The sequence below is a fragment of the Lissotriton vulgaris genome, chromosome 4_1 (assembly GCF_964263255.1).
Source record: "Lissotriton vulgaris chromosome 4_1, aLisVul1.2, whole genome shotgun sequence".
Lineage (NCBI taxonomy): Eukaryota > Metazoa > Chordata > Amphibia > Caudata > Salamandridae > Lissotriton > Lissotriton vulgaris.
The window spans coordinates 157675147-157689362 of NC_141691.1; positions in this window are offsets into that span (position 1 = coordinate 157675147).

Below are 14216 nucleotides of genomic sequence, written 5' to 3' on the forward strand. Positions count from 1 at the left end.
CCCACCCTCTTCAACGTCTACATGAGCCCCCTCACACCCATCGTACGCCAGCACAACCTCAACATCATCTCCTATGCTGACGACACACAGCGGATCCTCTCCCTCACCAAAGACCCAAACACCGCCAAAACCAACCTACACGAAGGGATGAAAGACGTAGCCGAATGGATGAAGAACAGCCGCTTAAAAATGAATTCTGACAAGACGGAAGTCCTCATTCTAGGATCATCCCCCTCCGCATGGGACGACTCGTGGTGGCCACCGGCACTGGGCAGCGCACCCATTCCAACGGACCATGCTCGCAACCTGGGATTCATCCTAGACTCCTCCCTCTCAATGACCAGACAAGTCAATGCCGTCTCATCATCAAGCTTTAACATATTACGTATGCTCAGAAAGATCTTCCGCTGGATCCCCACCGAAACAAGAAAGACAGTCACCCAAGCACTTGTCACAAGCCGACTGGACTACGGAAACACCCTCTACGCCGGAACCACAGCCAAATTACAGAAAAAACTCCAACGCATTCAGAACGCCTCCGCCTGACTCATCCTAGACATACCCCGCCACAATCACATATCCGATCACCTGAGAGACCTCCACTGGCTCCCCGTAAACAAGATAATAACATTCCGTCTCCTCACCCACGCACACAAAGCTCTCTACGACCTAGGACCCAAATACCTCAACACGCGCCTGACCTTAATCGAACCAGAGTCTGCAAGGTAGAAAGCATCTGACCATACCTGTGGGGGCACCACGGCCCCTACCCACACTCGGGGGATTGCACTGCCAAAGGGAAGTCCTGCACTGATTGTGGCAAGCTCAACTACTTTTCTAAGTGTGCTGCTCCTCTTCAAAGTGCTGGTCAATGCCCCGAAGAAGCCGGTCAATGCTGCAGAGTTGCACCCAGCTGCACTGACATCGAAACAGATGATGATGATGACACTGAAACTGCCCATGTAGTGAGGGCGATCAACCTCCTCCAACCCACATGCCAAGTGGCCCCTACCTGTCTTATCAACGTGCAAGGCCAATGAGTCTTAGCTCTAATTGACCCTGGCACCTCAATAAAAGTAATGAATACAGGACTATATCATAGACTGGCTAGTCCTGCTCCACTATGCCGTGCCGGAGTCCATGTGTATGCATTTGGCGACCGTTCACCATTGCAGCTTGAAGGCATGATCCAGGCGGACCTCACCCATGACTCCACCTGTCAAAGTGCCAAGGTATATGTGTTCGGATAAGGGGCTGGATTCCTCCTCAGCTGTCCGACAGCCCAAGAACTCAACTTGGTACAATTTGCTCTCAGCCTGCAACATGCCAACGGTCTAGACCAGCTGTTAACTGAATTTGCTTCCCTCTTTAATGACATTGGCTGCCTGGTGGGCCTAGCACTCTGCCTGTACATTGACGACACGGTAGCCCCAGTGGTGGTCTGACACAGCAGGATTGCTTTCCACCTCTGTCCCAAGATGGAGAAAGCACTAAAACTCCTAGAAAAGGCAGGCATCATTGATAAAGTGAGAGGCCCAGCCCCATGGTTTCTCCCATCGTGATGGCAAATAAACCTAAGCAGCCCGATGCTGTATGCATCCACATGGATATGAGAATACACAATCTGGCAATCAAACAGGGGCACCACCTAACACCAACAATTGATGATATCATTGGGATCTTTCAGGATCAAAATGATTATCCAAAATGGATCTTTGATCCAGTTATCACCAGATACTGTGACACCCAGACGCACGTCCAATCATCACGGTCTCCACGCATGCTGGCATCTGGAGATATACCCGTCTGAACCGCAGGATCTTCAGCGTAGCTGCGTTTTTTCAGCACATCATCAAGGAGGTTCTGCATGGCCTCCCTGGAGTACCGAATGTGAGTGATGACATTCTGGTACATGCTCCAACCCTTGAAGAACACCTCACTTGCATCAAAGCTGTACACACCAGACTCACAGAACACAGTTAACATTTCATAAGTAAAAGTGTGACTTGTCAGCTGTTTTCTTGGCATGGTCACATACTGCAGACGCTTCATGCAGAATCTCTGACATCACCTGACCACTCAGAGAACTCACCAAATCCACCAACTTCTGGGTCTTGGGTGAAAAGCAAGAGGAAGCGTTCAAACAAAGCCAAGCTGCCCTATCAGCTGACACAATACTGGTGTACTTTGATCCCAAGAAAGAGTCTCAACTAATGGATGCCAGCCCTATCAGGCTGGGAGCGGTGCTAGCCCAGGGGCTAGAATGTGGTGAGTGGGCTTCTAATGCTTACGCAAGACAGACGCTCAGACCAACTGAGCAACGCTACTCACAGATCGAATGAGAGGTGATCACTGTCCTGTGGGGGTGCCGACACTTCTATATCTACATATATGGGCATTTATTCACCATGTAGTGTGGTGTGGCTCACTGGTTAGAGGCGGCAGACCCGGGAGCAGAAGTCGGCCGGGACCAGGGTTCAATTCCCGACGCGGCAGGGTCGTGGACTTGGGTCAGCGGACTCGATAATTCTCGCTTCGGTGCCTACTCTAATCAGGGGGCTCCACTCGGCAACTCTGGGCATTAGCTTGCCTAATCTCCACAACGGCCCCTCCAATGCCGGGGATGCCTGGCTCCACCTTGGGGACTCCCAGCAGGGACCATCCCACAGGGAAAGCCAGGACGGGTTCCCCAGCGTTACACAGTGCCAGGAAACCTCCGGGTAACAGTGCACTTTACAAGCTCAAACATAATAATAATAATGATAATCACGGATCCCAAGCCCCTGCTTGCTCTATTCCCAAAGTCCACATCGAAGCCCCTGCCAAGAATACAGAAGTGGATTTTGCAGCTTCAGGAGTTCAATTTCAAGGTGGAGTACCGGCCAGGCACTTACAATCCCGCGGATTTTCTATCCCCCCTTGCACACCCCGCCACACTGTCGGAGTCAGCGGACACCCTGGAGACTGTGGAGTACATTCGCCTAGTGGTACAACATTCAAAACTCTTTCCCAAGTCCCTTGAGGAAGTAGTGGTATCCACCGGAGAGGATGAGTGTTTGCAACTTGTGATCCAGGCCACTCTGTCAGGGGATTGACAACCCCTTCAATGCCAGATGCCTTACTGCACCACAGAAGCAAAGTCAACACTGGAGAAGTGTGGCTCAATGGTTAGAGCGGCAGACCCTGATGCAGAGGTCTGGCCCGGGACCAGGGTTCAATTCCTGCCTCGGCGGGTCTTGGGCTCAATTTCCTCGGACCTGATAATTCTCGCCTCAATGCCTATTCTAATCATGGGTCCCACTCTGCAACTCTGGGCAATAGCTTGCTTAATCTCCACAACGGCCCCAACAGCGCTGGGATACCTGGCTTCACCTTGGGGGTGCCCAGGAGTAGACATTTCACAGGGAAAAGCCAGGAAGGGTTCCACAGCATTATGCGTACAGCGCCAGGAAACCCCGGTTGGGGTATAAGTGCGCTTTACAAGTACAAATTCATTTCATTTCATATCACTGCATAACGTCCGTCAGGAGCTATCGGTCACTGAAAAAGGCTGCCTGATTAGATGCCCACAGTCTAAGACAAAAGGCTATCCTTTTAGCTCATGGGGCTCACCAGGGTGTTGTCAAGTCATATAACAGGCTGCGGAGCAAGGTATGGTTTCTGGGTCTAGACCAGCGAGTGGAAGAAGTCATACACTAATGCCCAGTCTGCGAGGCCACCAGCCAACCTGTTCCCCCGGCCCCCGTCATCATGGAGGAAGGTCTAACTGCCCCCTGGCAGCGTGGCATCGTTTACTGAGGTAGTCTCCCTGACGGCTCCCACATGCTTATTGTCGGGAATGACTAATCCAGATACCCTGAAGTAGAGTTTGTTTCTCCTACTGCTGCATCCGAAGTAATTCCTAAAATGGAGAAGCTCATGGCCACCCATGGATTTTTTGAAGAGATCCATACAGATAACGGTACCCCCCCCATCAGCGGGCATGAATGTGCCAGATACCTTCGCTCCCGAGCTACCAAACACCGTTGCATCTCGCCCCGGTGACCTCAGGTCAATGGAGAGGTAGAGCGCCAAGTGAGGACCTAACTAAGGTAATCCTTATTGTGGAGGCCAAGAACTCCAACACTGAGAGGTCTATATATAACTTCACCCATTATTCTGGACATTGAGGGGTCCTCTCCGGCAGTCTCGTCCTGGAGTGGTCGAGGTTGGTACTACCTGCGGCCCAATCCAGAGCAATTCCAGCGGAATGCTGAATTTCTGACTGATTGATGCGGTTCAGGCATGTGATCCTGGCCGGTGAACAGTTCTAATAGCACCAAAGAGTATTCCAATAACCCCTTCCATGCTGATGACGGCCCCCAGCCATCATGGACTACGGTGCTCGTGTGCTGATGATGGCTGGGGCCGTCATAAACCCGCCCACTCGTGATTCTGCCGCAAAGGAGCAGAATCGCGGCCGCATGGAAGGGGTTAATGATAATATTGCGGACATCATATTTACACTGTTTAAAAACTATATTTATAAATCTGTTGTAAAGGAGGAATGTAGTGTTGTGGTGTTCCATACCACACCACGTGGGTTGCCCGAGGGAGGGGGAGTTTGGGATACCACCCCGAGGAAGTAGATGGTTTTGGTTTAGTTCGAGACTCAGGTCAGATTGGAAATAAATAGCCTGGAAAAACAGGTGTGGCCAGTTTAGAGACCACGAGCAGTTAACACTGCTGCCCCACTACATGACCCCCCACAAATGTAGATGTTTTCTGCATTTTGTGAGGCTAATCCCCCAGTAATGCCTCCTTTCTGCCCCACCTGTCCATAAACCGAGTAATGTGGATAATACGCAGTGCCATCAAACTTGTTCTAAAAGTATCATCAGCTAGGGAAAATGGCCATAGATCAGGGACACAAGGAAAGAAAAGAAATGTGTAAATAGTCACATTGTATACTAGCCTATATAATTTGCTAAATTTGTACATTTTGGAGATTCACAGACAACAATGAGAATTTGTTTGCAGCGAACACTCAGGTTGGAATTAATTACATGAGCACCAGTTGCATTACAGACGGACACATTTGTTTTTAGGTACGGAGGGATTATGGAGCATATTTACAATCCCCCAGGGGCTCTTTTAAGCTGCCGTAATATCACTTTTTTGACGCTCCAGAGGGGCTGGCCCATATTTTCAAGGCAACGCAAAGCCACCCTACATGGCTTTCCAGAGCCTTGGAATTACGGAATAAGGCAATGTCTTACTCTGCGTGTCAGGGGCGTTCCATGTGTTTTGCTGTGGGTGTTCACACGCAACACACATTGTTTTTGACACAGCCCCAGATTAACAACATAGCGTAATTCTGGGGCAGTGCCAAAACCAATGCTTTGTCAAAGCATTGGTAATAAGGCGAAATGTTTACATTTCTCCTCATGCCTCATTTCTCCTCTTTCCACATGTGCTACACTCTGCAGCACAAATAGAACGGGGAAAACAGCTTCTTTGATTGTTTTTGTGAAGGAATGTTTTCCTTCCTGCACAAAAACAATCATGCCAATAAGACAGACACCCTTGCACCATGGTGCATGGGCGCCTGCATTGTCGCTCTGCTGCAGTTTGTGTGCTGGTGCTGATAGTAAGGACAGGAATGCGCCATATCTTTTAGATACAGCACATTTCTACTCTTTTTTTTTTAGGTATGACAGTGCTGCTAGAAAGCTTGTAGCGCTGCCCTAAGCCAATTTTTTTTTAATTTGACTAAGTGATTTGCCCAGAATAACAGAATGTTGAGCCTCCTGCCGAACCTCTACCAAGTTCACCAGCTTCAAAGCCAGCCTCTCTAGCCGTTACGATACATCCTGTCCCCGAGACTAGGGGCCACATGAATTTACCATTTTTAAGGTTGCAAAGATCTTGATTCGCAGAATCTGGCTATTTACGACCGGAAAAAGGCTTTTCCAATGTACCAAACCCTATTTTGCGATTCAGTAACCTATTACCAAATCGAAAAATAGGTAGTGATTCGCTATTAGGATGGGGCGTGCTTAGGGCTTCCTTTCCTAATACCGAGTTGCATCAGTTTGTAGGAAAGTTTTGTGACCAAAATCTGGTTTCATAACATTTGCATTTTACCACCTAAATCAAGTAGGCAGTAACCTATTCGGAAATAGCTTCCCCTTTGTGAATGTATGTTATGTTATGTTATGTTATGTTATGTTATGTTATGTTATGTTATGTTATGTTAAGATAGTTTATAAAGCGCACAGCTGCCCCAGCAACAGGGCGTCCCGGCGCTGAGAAACAATAACACAGCAACGGCAGGAAAATCCCAGCACAGTTAAAACGACGAGGGACAGGGGCGTCAAAGGAATATAAGAAAGGAGAGCTTATTGTGAGAACAAGTTGGTTTTTATCGCTTTCCGAACGATCAGATAATTATCCATTCTCCGGATATGAGAAGGAAGGCCATTCCAGAGTTTGGAAGCCAGTACATGAAATGAGCGACCACCAGCACGAGCTCCCTGCACGCGTGGTATAGAAGCCAGGTTTTTACCAGCAGAGCGCAGAGGACGCTGCAGAATGTAAGGCGAAAGCAGGCCCGCCACTATGCCAGAGGAGGGAGATTTCAAGATCTTAAACACAAAACAAAGGGATTTAAACTCCACCCTTCTCTCCACCGGTAGCCAATGTAGCCACCAAATAGTACTAGAGGTGAAACAACGCCTGGGCATGGCAAGAAGCGTTCTTACGGCGACATTCTGGACCCTCTGAAGTCTTAAGATCTCGGTCTTTTGACCCCAAGGTAGAGCACATTGGCATAATCCAATCTAGAAATGACAGATGCTTGCACAATGGTCTGCCGAATGGAGGGATAAAAAAACAACAACATGGGTCTAAGGCAACGTAAAATACGGAGACAGGTTGCCGCTACCTTCTTCGTTTGGGTTTGAAAACTAAGTGCTGAGTCAACCCACACACCCAGGTTTTTCACCACTTTTTTGGGAATAGGAGGGGGTCCCAGGGAGGAGGGCCACCAATGTCCGCTCCATAGCTCATGATCCTTTCCCACCAGCAAGACCTCGGCATTGCCGGCATTAAGCTGTAGACAGTTAGTCATCAACCACTCTGTTACAGCCGCTAACCCACTTTGAAACTTAGCCGCTTCGTCCTGGCAGCCATTGGAGAGGGCGACTACAAGCTGAGTGTCATCAGCATATGACACAATTGTCAACCCTCTCCTTTTGGCTAGCAAGGCCAGCGGCAGGACGTACAAGTTAAAAAGTGTAGGGCTTAGGGCAGAGCCCTGGGGAACCCCCTGTTTGTTAGGATGCATCCTCGAAGAAAAAAAGGGGGAGCCGAGACTTGGAAAAACCTGTCTGAAAGGAAAGAGGATAGCCAGGTCAGAGCAGCGCCCGCAATGCAGCCTCCCTCAGCCTTTGAATCAGAATTTGATGCGAAACCATATCAAAAGCGGCACTAAGATCCAATAGGATCAGTGCTGAGGACCGCCCTTCATCCAGAGCAGCTCTCAGATGTTCAGATACGGCTAGAAGAGCTGATTCAGTGCTGAGATTGCGACGACAGCCACACTGAGAAGAATCCAAGATGCACTTTTCCTCTAAATAGTCGAAGAGAATCATGTTAACATGAGCCTCTTTGGACACCCCTGGCACCCTTCAAATCGCTATCTTATTTGCGATTAGCAAATTGCTAATCGCGAATAAGGAATACTCCCCATTCATTCCTATGGGCCTTTTGGCCCATAGGAATGAATGGGGAGTTTATTCCTTATTTGCGATTAGCAATTTGCTAATCGCAAATAAGGAATTTGTAGGAATCGCATTTTATTTTGCCTTTCCTACATGAATACCGTTTTGCAAGTCTCTAATAGCGATTCCTTATGATTCTCTATTAGAGACTCGCAAAACAGTACCTTGATGAATCAGGCTGTTGGAGTTTCATACATTTGTAATAGCGATTACCTAATTGCTATTCGCAGAAAATTGTATTTAGGTAATCGCTATTTCAAATATTTATACATCTGGTGCAACATCTTAAAACCTATAGGAATCGCTCATTTACAGGCAGTGCCCCAATTCAAGCAAGAAAAGTGGGACCACATATCGCATGGATCGATAGCAAAAAACTGGTCGTGAATAGAGTGCAGTGCGTCCTCACAATCTTGGGCCACGGTGCCACTGCACCTGCTGCATTAATGACAGCTACACCCCCTGCTCGTCCAGCATGTTTCACTCTCCTGGGCAATCTCTATGGCAGCCGACCCGTCGGAGTACAGAAGGCTGAAATGTACAAACGCACGGGTTCTATTCCCCCCAAGGGTGGAAAACATGTCCCTGTTACACAAGCCCTTCCCACGAATCCCAAATAAAGGTGGAGGTGAACTCTTTCCTTTTCCCAGCCTGGAAAGATACTGGCCGCAGCTTTTTGCAGGGATACATTTTCAAGGTAAGAAAAGATGCCGCTTATCTTGTTTCTGTGACTCAGGATGAGGGAATTTTTGGCTACAGGTCCAATTTTTGCGGTACATACAATAATGAGGAATTGGACATTTACATTTGTGGTGCTACCATCGAACTAAAACACTCCTTTGTCCCACTCGTGTGTTGTATTTTTTGCATGTATTTTATCCTACAGTGTGTGTTTGAGATCATTTTCCAGTGCACTGATAAAAGTTCAACGTTTTCTCCACACATCAGGAGATGAAGGAAGATGGCGTTTAGAGATGAAAGGCTTCTCGCATTAGCGCTCTTCTGTAGCACAGATGTTTATCTGTCGAGACTGTCCCCTCCCCGTTTGATTCATCCCTGGAGCCTCGTCCCCCAAGCCGTTTCCCAGAAGTTACACACCCCAGTGGGTTTGTTACTGTGCATCTGGTCGCGCGTTACTTTCAGGATGTTTACTGACACCACTGCAGATGGGGACTTGTCTACAAGGAGGATACCTATAGGCATTAGCGGATCGAACATAACACTTTTCGGAGCTGCAGAGTTTTATTCATATTTCTCGTGTTTGTATAGCGCCCACTGTTTATCGTTTGCCTCAGAGCGCTGTGTGAAAGGGTGGGGCTTTCTGCAAAGGTTCTGTGCTATACACATTTCTGTCAAATATAACATAGGGAGCAATTTTCATTGTAGATGGTCTGAATCACAAAGAGAAACGAAATTTGACTTTGTAAGGCCACGCTTGGAGCAAATTTCTCACTTCGGGGAAACTGGTCTTGAGTGACGCAGCTCCCATTGTGTACCCGCGGGCGAAAACATGTACATATTGGGAAATGTAGCACGAATATATCTCTGAATGCCTACATGTAAGACACCAGTGGATAATATTGTTCTCCTTTCACACACTGGAAACGTATTTTTTACTAAGTTTAGACTTGGTAAGTTTTTTCAACACCACTGATTTTGCACTCGCTAACTTTTTTTATATTTTCCCAGTGGAGAAACTCAGTTCCCCAATCACCACACATTTTGGGGGATGTTTCCTCTTTCTAATCTTGAAAAAGGTTAACTTGTGCCCCAGGCAGGAGTTAAAACTGGATCAGTTTTCCGGTTGGGCAACTAGAAAAGGTGAGTGAATACTTACAAAGTGTGAGTTTGTGTATGCTCATCTTTCTTTTCAATTTTTCCACCTTGAAACAACGACAACCAACACCTGTCAAGAGATTTACTCTGGTTTCTGGTTTCAAGTCTTTATTTCGATTTTAAAAAAATCATAAAAGACACATTGTAACACACATTAATAATAAATAAGTTAAGTTACATTACATAGTTTTAGATGACCTGGTCCTTGTACAATTATAACTCTTATTGGTTAAAAAGTCACTACGACAACGGCTAGATTCAATTTTATAATCAAGACAATACAACACTAAACTAAAACCAGATTCAGATAGACTAAACTAAGGTAGTCTATACAATACTAAACTAAACCAAGAAAGATGAATTAAAAAGTATTAAACATCTTAAAACAGAAACCTGACATGAGCATAAAAAGTTGACAGATATATTCTAATCAGGGGCATTTAGTAAGAAACCATTCCTAAAATTAAAGTGCTTAGGGTGCAATCATATATTAGCAGCGGGAAACAAACAACCTTGTAGTGGGGCAACAGAGGGTACTATCAAGAGTTTATCAGATGTTTTGACCTGATGATCCAAGCCCACCCCAGATACTTAGCTAGACTCACTACAAACACCTCAGAGGTGTTAGTTTTTAGCGCCCAGATTGCTTCTGCAGATGTTCTAAAAGGAAGACGCTGGAACAGCGGTTTTAGCCATTTGGTGCGTGGCGCTGAATAGCTGGGGCAGGCAAATAAGAAGTGGCCTTCTGATTCCTCCTGACCTGGGCAACCTCTACAAAAGACCGAGACACCAATGGACCATTTATTTATAAAGGCGTTTAATGGCAAGGCTCCTACCCGGAACTGGTGGTAGAGTTTTTTGTCCAACGATTTGGTGATAACATCCCAATATGGTTCACGAAACGGATCCAATTTAAAAGTCAGGAACCTGCCCATGAGGCTGGTAGAGCTGGAGGCTGTAACTCGAGTTTGGCGGAGCGTGGCCCAATACAATGCTTTAAATTCTTGTTTAGAGGGGAAGGCATTGGTTGAGGGGGCTATCCATTGCTGTTCTAACCCCATATCTACCAAGATGGCTTTTACCGCTTGGAGCCAGGGTATTTTCCCAGAGCCTCCAATTGACCTGACTTCTGCCAATTCTTTCGCAAATAAGGTCAGGTCAGGGGAGGTCCATAATCGCCTCCAGAAGGCCACCAATCCAAATCTGGCCATCTCATTAATCGGGAGACATCCCAGATCCAGACAGAGGGGAATGGATGGGGACGACTGAGGTAGACCTACTAAATTCCGTAGGAACTTGCATTGGGTTTTAAACAGATTTAAGAGGTCCATATGGCCCCAAAGATCTGCGCCATATAAGATTGCAGTACTAATCTTGGCGTCATAAATCTTGAGAGCTGGGATAACCCGTTTAGTGATGGATCTCCTCTGCTCCTTTATTAAACAGCCAGTAAGTCGGGCAAGCTTGAGATGTTGTGCACCGACTTGATCTTTCCATCTCAAACGGCTATCTAGAGTGACCCCCAAGTATGTCATAGTCGCAACTTCTTCTAAGTTGACTCCACTCATGCTTACAGAGCTCCGGACAGGGTGGTTTTTCGTAAGGACCATAAACTTTGTTTTGCCCACGTTCACCTTAAGATCATTTATGGCACAGAACTCCTCAAAGCGGTCCAACGCCCGCTGTAAACCGCAGCGTGTTCTGGAGAGGAGTAGGGTGTCATCGGCGAAGATGAGCATTGGGAACCTTGTCCCGGCCAACATTGGGGCATCAGTGGGAGTACTTGAAAAGAATTTCACCACTTGATCGATAAACAAGAGAAAGAGTGTTGGTGCCAGGACGCACCCCTGACGGACGCCTCGAGTTACGGGAAAGGAATCCGTCACTTGACCCTGGCCTCCCCACCTCACCCTCGCGAAATTCCCCTCGTGTAATTTAATTATTAGGTCAAGTAGTTCCGATGGTATTCCCAGACTTCTCAAAACTTCCCACAATTTGCCCCTCGGCACCAGATCGAAGGCGGACTTCAGATCGATGAATGCCGCAAAGATGGTACCGCCTCCAAGCAAAACCACTTTCCAGTAGATCAGACAAAATCTGAACACCTGGTCAATGGTGCTTATACCCGATCTGAAGCCCGCCTGCATAGGAGATAGTATGTCCTCCGATTCAATCCAGCCCTGTACCCTGCCCAAGACCATGCGCGCAATGATTTTTTGTGCGGAGTCGATGAGGCTAATCGGGCGATAGTTCCCTGGAATGGACCTATCACCTTTTTTGAATATTGGTATTATCTCGGCCCCATTCCAGGACTTGGGGATTCTTGCTCCTTGAGCTACTGAATTGGCAATCTTAGTTATATATGGCAACCACAAAGAGGGGTTAGCTTTAAATAGATCGGCAGGGATGAGATCCATCCCCGGTGCTTTCCCTCGCAAGGTCAAGCCCAGTGCTTTCAGCAACACTTTGTCCACTCCTTCATAGGAAAAATGGGCGTTGACGAAGCAACTGATAGTCTTCAGAACCACATTGCAACGGCTCTTGAGCACTGCTCAAAGCTTCGCCGTGATGCCAAACCCAGGCGCACCATGTCTGAAAATTGGTACGGGCAAGAACTGAAGTCACACAAAAGGAAATGTACAACGCTCGAACACAAATGGAGGCTAACAAGAACCCAAGAGACTAGGGCTGTTTACAAGAAAGAACTATCGCAATACACCAAGGCTATTAGGAAGGCAAAAAAAGATTACTTTTCTAGTAGAATCCTGGAGAATAAAGACTCTTCCAAAGAGCTTTTTAAAATAGTAAAGGAGCTCTGCAGTCCTACCAGTCTCTTATCTAATCTGACTCCTTCACAATTAGGATGCGACAAAATGAATAATTTCTTTTGCGAAAAAATAGACAAGATCTACGCATCTCTTTCCAACCCCAATTCGGTTGGCTCAGTGAACTCCGAGCCATCCACCTCCCAAGCTTGTTGTACCAGCTTTGGTCCATTCTCCGAAGAGGAAGTGGGAAAAGCAATGCTGGAAGTCAAATCTGGCTCCCCCCTGGACCCCTGCCCTCACCATATCTTCAGGCAGCTCACCCCATTGATCTGCCCTGCAGTGACTCAAGTGCTGAATCACTCGCTAGAAGCCGCAGTATTCCCATCCAGCTGGAAGAATGCCACAGTCACCCCTCTTTTAAAAAAAGTTGGCCTAGACATAAACAACCCGGCCAACTACAGACCCATATCCCAACTGCCTTACTTGTCGAAAGTATTAGAGAGACTGGTCAACAGGCAATTGGCCAGTTTTCTCGAAACTAACAACCTGCTGGACATCACTCAAACAGGCTTTAGGGCCAACAACAGCACAGAAACTACACTCCTGGCCGTGCTGGATAATATCAGAATGCATGTAGATCAGGGGAAAACTGTGGCCCTAATACTGTTGGATCTCTCGGCAGCATTCGACACCGTCCCACATAATCTGCTCCTAGAAACTTTAGCATCTAAGGGCATCAGGGACAGGGCACTGGGATGGCTGCGGTCTTTCCTATCGGACAGATCACAATCAGTGCACATGGGCAAATTCTCATCCCCACGCCGGAACATCAAATACGGGGTCCCACAGGGGGCCACGCTAAGCCCAACTTTGTTCAACGTCTTTGTGTCTTCCCTAGCGGGAATAGGCAGAAAATGGGGCGTCGAAATTTGTTCCTATGCCGACGACACCCAACTTACTGTAATCTTGGACGAAAAGAACAACCCTAAAGACAGGCTACTAAAATGTCTTTCCGAACTGACTGAATGGATGCATAAGCACTGCCTCAAATTAAACGCTGACAAATCAGAGATACTACTGTTTGGAGGTCACACTCAACTGTGGAACGACAGCTGGTGGCCAGAAGCCCTGGGCATTCCTCCTGCTCCGACACCAACAGCAAGGAATCTCGGCATAACAATAGACACATCCATGAAAACTCATGTAGCTGCCATATGCGGCAAAGGCTTTGCAATACTAAAAATGCTCAAAAGAGTTTTTCCCTGGATTCCAATAGAGTGCAGAAAGATCCTGGTCCAGTCTCTCCTGATGAGTAGACTGGACTATGGAAACTCCCTGTTCGTAGGCATGGCAGAGTATCTCTTCACCAAGCTTCAAATGGTGCAGAACGCAGCGGCTAAAGCTATCTGCATGAAAAGGAAATATGACTCAGCCAAGAGCTGTCTGCAAGATCTCCATTGGTTGCCAATGAAGCAAAGAGCAATTTTTAAAATGATGTGTATAACACATAAAGCACTGCACAAGACAGGCCCTCCCATCCTCAGAAACAGGATTCAGTTCCATGTTCCCACCAGGAACCTCTGCTCTCAATTTTTGGCTCGTGCAAGAACCCTTCGGGCAAAGAGAGCCAGGATGGGTGAGCGAGGCTTCTCCCATATTGCTGCAACCAAGTGGAACGAACTGCCTACGGCCCTTCGACTCACTGAATGCCACCTGGCATTTAGGAAACAGCTAAAGACCTTCCTCTTCCCCCATCTAGACTAACTCATCTTGAACTACGCCAACGTTACATGCACTTTAGCAATCATAGCGCCGTGATATCCTACTTGGATGATTGTTAGCGCTTTAT